The sequence below is a fragment of the Alligator sinensis genome, unplaced genomic scaffold, assembly GCF_000455745.1.
Source record: "Alligator sinensis unplaced genomic scaffold, ASM45574v1 scaffold525_1, whole genome shotgun sequence".
Classification (NCBI taxonomy): Eukaryota; Metazoa; Chordata; order Crocodylia; family Alligatoridae; genus Alligator; species Alligator sinensis.
Genome location: NW_005842936.1, coordinates 4,398 through 12,223, shown reverse-complemented (window position 1 = coordinate 12,223; position 7,826 = coordinate 4,398).

The window sequence follows — 7,826 nt, the reverse complement described above, 5'->3', positions numbered from 1 at the left end:
TCCTGCTTTCTTATTTTTGCTGCAGTATTTGCATCTTGCTCACTGTAGAATGCCTTTTCGGTAGGTTACAGAAAGAGGTGGATTCTGCATTTTTCTATGGTGAACAAAAAGCTAGGATCCTTAGTAATCACATATGAATAAACCTTCCATAGGGGACAAAAATATTGTGGAATCTCTTCCTTTTTAGCCCATGCTTACAAATGTCAACATAATATTCACTTTTGCAGAAGCTAATGATAGTATTTTTCCCATTCTTTCAACTGAAGAGGTAAATGTTTTGAGGTGCCTGGAAGATTTTAAAATAATGGTGTGATGGCATCTGAACCCCTATCAGGATTTGAGCAAGGCAAGCACCATGCTGGCTTAGTGGATGGGCTCCCTGATAACTGGTGTAGGGCTGTACCATCCAGCTAACAGGCTGATGACTCCTGGTCTAAATCCACAAGGTGCAGGCCCGTGGAGTACTATGCCACATGGCAGTTAACAAGGCCCCACCATGTAGCCAGCTTTAGGTTGCAAAGCAGGGCTACCCTGCTACACTTTCAATTTAAGGTAGGATGGAAACATATTTTGTATAACATTTTTGTAGCGGGTTTCTTGTTTTGTCATGCTATTAATTCCCTGAACATGCTATTCATTCCCTGAAGGGTTACTGTTTATGACTTGATTAACAGGTTCATCACATCCTAAGCATAACATCTGCCAGGGCCCTGAGACTTGCACATTTCATACAAATATGCTTGTTCTTCTGTAGCCTTACTTACTTCATAATAGGAAGTAAGGCTGTACAGCCAATTTATTCATTTATTCTCAGCTCCGAAATGGGGATGTTGCTTTTATCTTGCTCTGCTAGCAAAGTAGAATTTAATTCTGCTGTGAATTAAAAAAAAAATCATCATAATACGCTCTAGTTTTTCTTTTGTAGGGCAGGACCATGCTCTATTACAATGTTACAAAACATGTTTCATGGCTGTCTTAATGATTCTAAAACATGGTTTCATCCCATCTTTAACAGTCAATACCAAGTTGTATTTGCTTCTTTTAACCATACTGAAATGAACACCAAAATGTGTTCTTTAGCCACCCTACCCTGCCTTCTATCTGCAAAACAGATTTGGAGTACTGCCATAGCAAAGTTATCTGAAACAATGCATTTTGCTGTTTAGACCAGCTGTCAGTTCACAGTGAGCAGAAAATAAAGATGCATCATGAGCCAGTTAGTATAACTTCTCTGCTTGGAGAAATGACAGTTATGATGGACACTTTGTCAAATGTTCTTTGGTTTAGTAAAAATACTGATCACCTCCTTACTTAACATCTATTAAATCAGCTAATTAAAAAGTCTTACTAAAATATTTTAACATCAAAGGGGGCTATGAAATCAAAGTTCTTGCTTATAGACTATGTTTGGGACTGCAAGTTATTGCTCAGGACATAATTACTGAAGTATCTTCTGCACAATTCCACAGTTCCAAGATCAAACTTCCCGTCTTGTTTCCATATTATGCCATATGTTGCACATCTGTATGCCTGCCTGAGTATATGTGTAACATGTTAATACTTTATTTAAAAAATATAAAACCCTGACACACTCTCATTAGGTGGGAGGGAAAAGGAGGGAGTAGATTGTATGCTTTGACCTTTGAATTAGCACAATGACTGTGAAATGGACAGATAAAACAATATGTGATACTATATTAAACCAGAATTATTTAAGTCAAGGTTTCCCAAATTGAAGTCCAGAGACTCACTTCTCTTCTGGGTATAGCAGCTGGCTGGCTGCCCCAGCCACTTCTAGCAGCCAGAGAAGTCGGCAGGCAGCCATGACATCTTCTGCAGGCTTTAATGCACCGGGGTCCTCTCCTTGTAAATTTCTGGCACACTCAATTCCAGTTGATTTCAGTGAAAATTGAAAGCACACAGAATTGGGCCATATAAATACTTCATCACATAAGAAAGTTTACTGTTCAGAAATCTTTAAATACAAGTCCAAAAATATAAATAAAAAATAAGTGACTGTCTCCATGGCAATAATAGCAGCAACTGTAACATCCTTGGATAAAAGTAGCTTTTTCATTGTCTACAATAGTGATGTTCAACCTCTAGCCTGCAGGCTAAAAATCCAACCCATGGAGCATTTCATCTGGCCCTGTGGCTGCTGCCACCTCTCCCCTGCCAACAAATTTCCAGATCCATGGCAAACCCTGTAAGGTGGATGATTTAGCCCTGCATGCCATGGTCATTCTGTGGCCAGATCAGTTGCATGGAGTCAGGTCCTCTTGAGCCAACAGGTGGGTCACTTCATAGCTAGGTCTAGTTGCACAGGGCTTGGCCGACATACCCATGCATCCACCCTGCCTGTAGGATCTAGCCCACAGACTGGACCCACACCACTCATCCAGCCCATGGGACTAGAAGTTTGAGCACCACTGGTTTACAGCATTCTCAGTCTTTGGCTCCAGGCACCATACCACACATATAGGACACCCTAGGCTTTTGCATATGATTAGCCCTACTGAAAAGAGCAGCACATTTGAGTACCCTGTGATTGCTCACATGAGTAATATTATGTTGCTTATACCATGAGTCAGATGATTGCTCACATGAGTAATAATATTAGTAAAAACCTGCCTAACTGTTCAATACAATTTGGCCCTTAGAAACTATTTTAACCTCAGAGCAACATTCAAGTCCTTTTGCCCTTTGAGCTGCTCACTATTTGTAGAATGTGGACTAATCCCTTTTTTAGTTTAAGGGAACAGCTGAGATATCAAACTTTAGCAATTTCATATTCTGATCTCCAATTAGCTTAATGTAATTTTATTTGTTCAGGAGTGCTGGTTCTTTAGTCAAGTTTCAATATAATCCAAAACATAATCCCCAATGTTTTTTTCCCGTTCAGAATTCATACTTCTCTGAAACATTTTAAATGTTTTGATCTAGTGTATAAACACTTACAATGCTATTTTCTTTGATCATTTATTTGTAATTCAACCCAACAGATGTGATTGTAATTAAAAATAAAGCTATCGTCATTACACCACTATATATAAATTGTTACTAAGCATAATTTGTGGTATGCAAAGTATTTTCTATCTCCCATCATTCTTTAATTTAGGATTGAAATAGAAAGTGCAATTGTTATTTCCCTATACAGTGGCCATAGAAATATAACACTTCCTTCCCAGCACCTGAACCCCTTTCATATTGAAATGTTATTTAATATAAATGGAATTGAGCTATAGCTCAAAAGATATAGCTTTTGAGCAGTGGTTCACTTTTGGAATTGAATCATTAATGCAATTAAAATAAATTCAGCTATATATTTACTATTGGTGAAATTCACTCCTTTGAGGGCCAGGAGTTTGCTCCCATTTATGCTTCTAGGAGTCAGCCTTCTTATGAATTAAGCAAAGAGCTTTGTGTCAGGTGATCCCCAGTGTAAACAATTAAGTCCCAAAAAAGTAAAAGGTTCTTAGCCTAAGAGACACCCTGACATAAGTTATCAGGAGTCCTGCATAGACCTGCTACCTCCACTCTAGCTGCCAGAGTACGTGTATCATTCACTGCTGTCAGAACACTGGCAAGACCTGGCATTCTGGCAGTCATGGCAGCACTGTAGGAGGTCTAACCACAGCCATGGAGAGCACGTGACTGGCCACTGCCACTGCAAGTGGCTTGTGAGCAACTGGACTGGGCAAGCCTCTTAGTAAGCCTGTCCCACTCAAAGTCAGACTCTTTTGGGGGTGGAAAGAGCTAAGAAGCAGCCCCCTATAACCTTCTGGACATGATTTTGTGGTGACTTTTGTCACACTCCAGCCAGGGTGGAGTTTTTAAGACATTTGCAAAAATACACATTTTCTTCATCAGTCTAGCAGAGTCAGTCTTGAAGCAATTCTACTTCGTATGGAACACTTAAAGCGAAGTGAATGAAAATGTCCTCATCCAAGAATACCTGATAGTCTGTTGACTCTCATACTCTAAGAATACGGGTTTGAACTCCCTGATACAGAATAGGAAATTAAATGTGGGTCTCCCACATCCTGAAAGACGTTAGTAATGCAGAGCTGGCTATTCTCTCCCCTCAGCTCTTGAAAATGGCTCCTAATTCCTTCTACCACCTCTCCGGTCAGCAGGTTTCTCTCTCAAAGCCTTTACTCCTCCATAGAGAAGGGAGGAGTCAAACTCAAAGTATAAGGAGAAGTATGTTTCCTTCCTTCCTTCCCTCACAAAAGGCCAGCTTCTCCCTAAACATTTTCTAAGAATGTGTTGCAATAAACCAGGAAGGCTAAGAGTGTTAATTCACTATGTAGTCATAATGCAACACACTTGCATGTAGCCTAGGGATGAACTTAAGAAACTGTGTGCATGTTGGGGATCTTAGCAACAGAGAACTGTAAAAATATGAATGCAGAGCTACCTCTCCTTCCACTAATAAGCCAAGCAAAAAAGCTGCTTCAATGATCCACCCAGAATGAACTGGATGACAGTTTCAGAACAGATGGGTCAAGAATAACATTTTGTACATACTGGCACAGATGAAAGATGGCAGAAGAATAGCAGAGATTGTGAAACTAAGATATTCCATATGGCCACCAGCAGCACATCCCTATGGCACATCTCCAGCACTGTCAAGGACTATTCTCCCTATAAACCTCTGATCCTTTTGTTTTGGCTGTCTGACACCAAATTATCCATATGCTTTTCTCTCTTTGCTCAGCCCTCACAAGTAGAAGCAATCTTATGCCAGTCCATTGCATGAAGAGATCAAGATAGAAAGCGGCACAGGTTACCAATGAAGACAGGTTTAACAGAAACATGCGAGCCAAATAGTTTCTATGTTATATTCATCTTTTGGAAACACCTAGAAATACATGTCTCTGATTTTCTGAATCACTGTTACTATGTCCCTGTGCCCAGGTCTTCATACTATATTGATTATGTAATTGGCTGTAAGTCAGCTGATTTTTCCCTCCTACATATTTAGCTGTAAAGCTGTTCATAATGGCTGATTATTGCTTCACAATAACAATAATTGTTTATGGTGAAGCTGAAAGGGCTCTTCTATCCCAGCCAAAAATATGTTAGGAATGACAGCTTTCCCAAGGATTCCCAATTTCTCTGAATCCTTTCAACTGAATTGGAGAGACATGTCTTTATGCATAGTGGCCCACAAAGATTTATGACATGCCCCAAGTTTCCCTCTCACTTTGGATCTAATCCTATTTTGCATGTTTTTACAGACAAGCTGGACATCTATAGCACATAGCCTATAGCAGAGGTGGCCCATTGCTACAATGCCCTAGGACCAAAGCAGAGAAGAAACAGTGGCTTCAAGAGCCTTGCTTGTGTTTAAAATTTCTTCCGAAAAAGAGCGGTCTGCTTCTGACCCATGTCAGTAGTAAATCACTGCCTTCCCCATGTCAGCTTATCTCTAGCTATACACACCCTTTGCTCTCATTCATTCTGCCCACTTCCTCTCAAGACCTGGATTCTCCTGAGTTCCTACTGCTCATGATACCTTTGCGTAGCTCACGATGAAATCTAGCATCTTTCTCTTTACTATATTATGCAATACCAGAGAAACAACTCTCTCTCTTCCCTTGCATCTGTCACTGCTTCTATTATCATAATGGCAACTTCTGCCCTTGGTATTTACTGACTTCGAGTAGATGGAAAGTTTAAGGTGACTTTATTACAATTCTGTGATAAACATACATGAAATAATAGAGAACCTATTATCAGCAGAGATCCTGGTTTTCTCTGTTTAAAAATAAAAAAAAAAATAAAAAAATAACAAATTCTCTGATTTAAAAAACCTACAAATTATCCAATTAAAACCTCCAAAATCCAATTAAAACCCTCAAATTCCATGATTAAAATAAAGCACTGTTCTCTATATGGGTAGCAGCTGACACAATGTTTTATGGATATATTTACCATTTTAAAGCAATTTGGAAGCCTACTAGCGCTTCAGTCATGATAATAAAATAAATTCTAAATACCTATATATTTTGACATTTGATTTTGAGTTTATCATAGAAAAAAATCTGAGCTCCCCCTTCCTCTTTTTTGGTTGTTGTTCCTTAGATTTTTCTGTTACTTTTGCTACAGTAACATAAACAACAGGACCTGAGAGGGCTCTCCATGTCATCCATCATAAAAGAAAAAAAGTAGAAAAGATTTGCTTATCTTACCTCCAGCTCTGAAACAAAATAGCTGTTTTATGAAAGAATAAATGACTTGCCAAATTTAGTTGGTGTTTTGCTGTATTACTAGCTATGTTTTCCTCACTACCAATCCAGCTAACAAACCCCATTTTCTCAGAATTTGCGTGGCTGAAATTCAGCCTGATGGAGACTAGCCAATACAAAGCCTAGGCACCATTTAAGTCCTACTGAAAACCCTGTTTGGAGGACTGCAGTAGGACTTAAATGGTGCAAAGGACATTCTGCACTATTTAAGTTATCTTAGAAAAGGTGAGTTTTGTTTCATGCGAGTTATCTTCAAAAGAGCAGATTTCACTTTGTGTGAACAGGATTGATCACAACTGGTAAAACTCAGCAAATAAAAAATGCTAAAACAAGCAAAATCTCTCTGCTGACCTAGCTGTGCCCTTCACTGAGACCCACAAGCTTCAATTTCACTGTTGAAAACTGATACACTTTTGGTGAAAACATAAATCTTGGGGGGAAAATATTTCTTCTCCTTCAAACCTCACACCAGTTGTCCTTTATGTAGAAAACGTTTTTGCATAGCTCTTTTTGGAAATAAATTTCCAATGTTCCACCCAGGTCTATGAATAAAACACTTAATGTCCTAGAGAATACAAGTACATTGGGACTGTAAATCCCGAAAGAACAAACTTTGTGCCAGATTTATTTCATTTTTTAAAAACTTGTCATCAATTGGCAAAATGATGGATGTGCCTTCCATTTTCATATTGAGATTTCTTTGAAGAGTGGCAACACATCACAGAGAATACAATCTTAAAACCTGGACTTATTTGTCCAAAAAAAAAGGGGGGGGGGGGCTCTTTTTGTTTTGGTTGGCTGTTTTGTTTTGTTTTGTTTTTTGGCGGTGGTGGCAACTCACTTTTGTCTTGTCAGACTAATAAAAGACACAAATGCTTTCTAGTCTGTAGTACTTCCAGAACAATTATAACACCTAGTAATAAGAGAAAAAAAACATCCTAACATTAATATGCAAATATTCTAGCCATACACTAAAATAGAATAGCAATTATTGGTATAAGCTATATCATCCGGATGCAGTCAGCTATGGGTAAATACTCTATTTCTATAACCCTTTGATTGCAACCTCTTACATTCTTTTTGAATGAGGTGATGTGCTATTGGGATAGCTACTTTATTTTCCAATTGTTATTTTCCGAATAAGGTATTCACTGAGCTTTTGACTGTAGATGTATTATTTAAAACGATGTTTATCTGACACCTGGAAAATCACTCTCTCTCTCTCGCTTCTTTAAATTTTGCAATGGAAAAGCAATTACCTTTTACACAGTGTTTAAGAGTCACTTCTCAAGAATCCTTTGGAAGCAAACCTGAGCTTTCCCTGCTGTTTAACAACCATCACCAAACCATAATTTTATTTTTTTAAGGGTTTAAACAACATCTGATTATGAAAAAAATGTTTTGAACAATCTGCTTTGCGATTGAAACCCCAAAACAGATTAAGATGTGGTTAGTATCAGATTTATATTGTCAAGATTAATAATGCATGGTATAGACAAGTACGGAACCAGATGTTATGCCTTTCCATACTCAAATGCAAAAAAAAGAGAAACATTCAGATAAAATGAACTT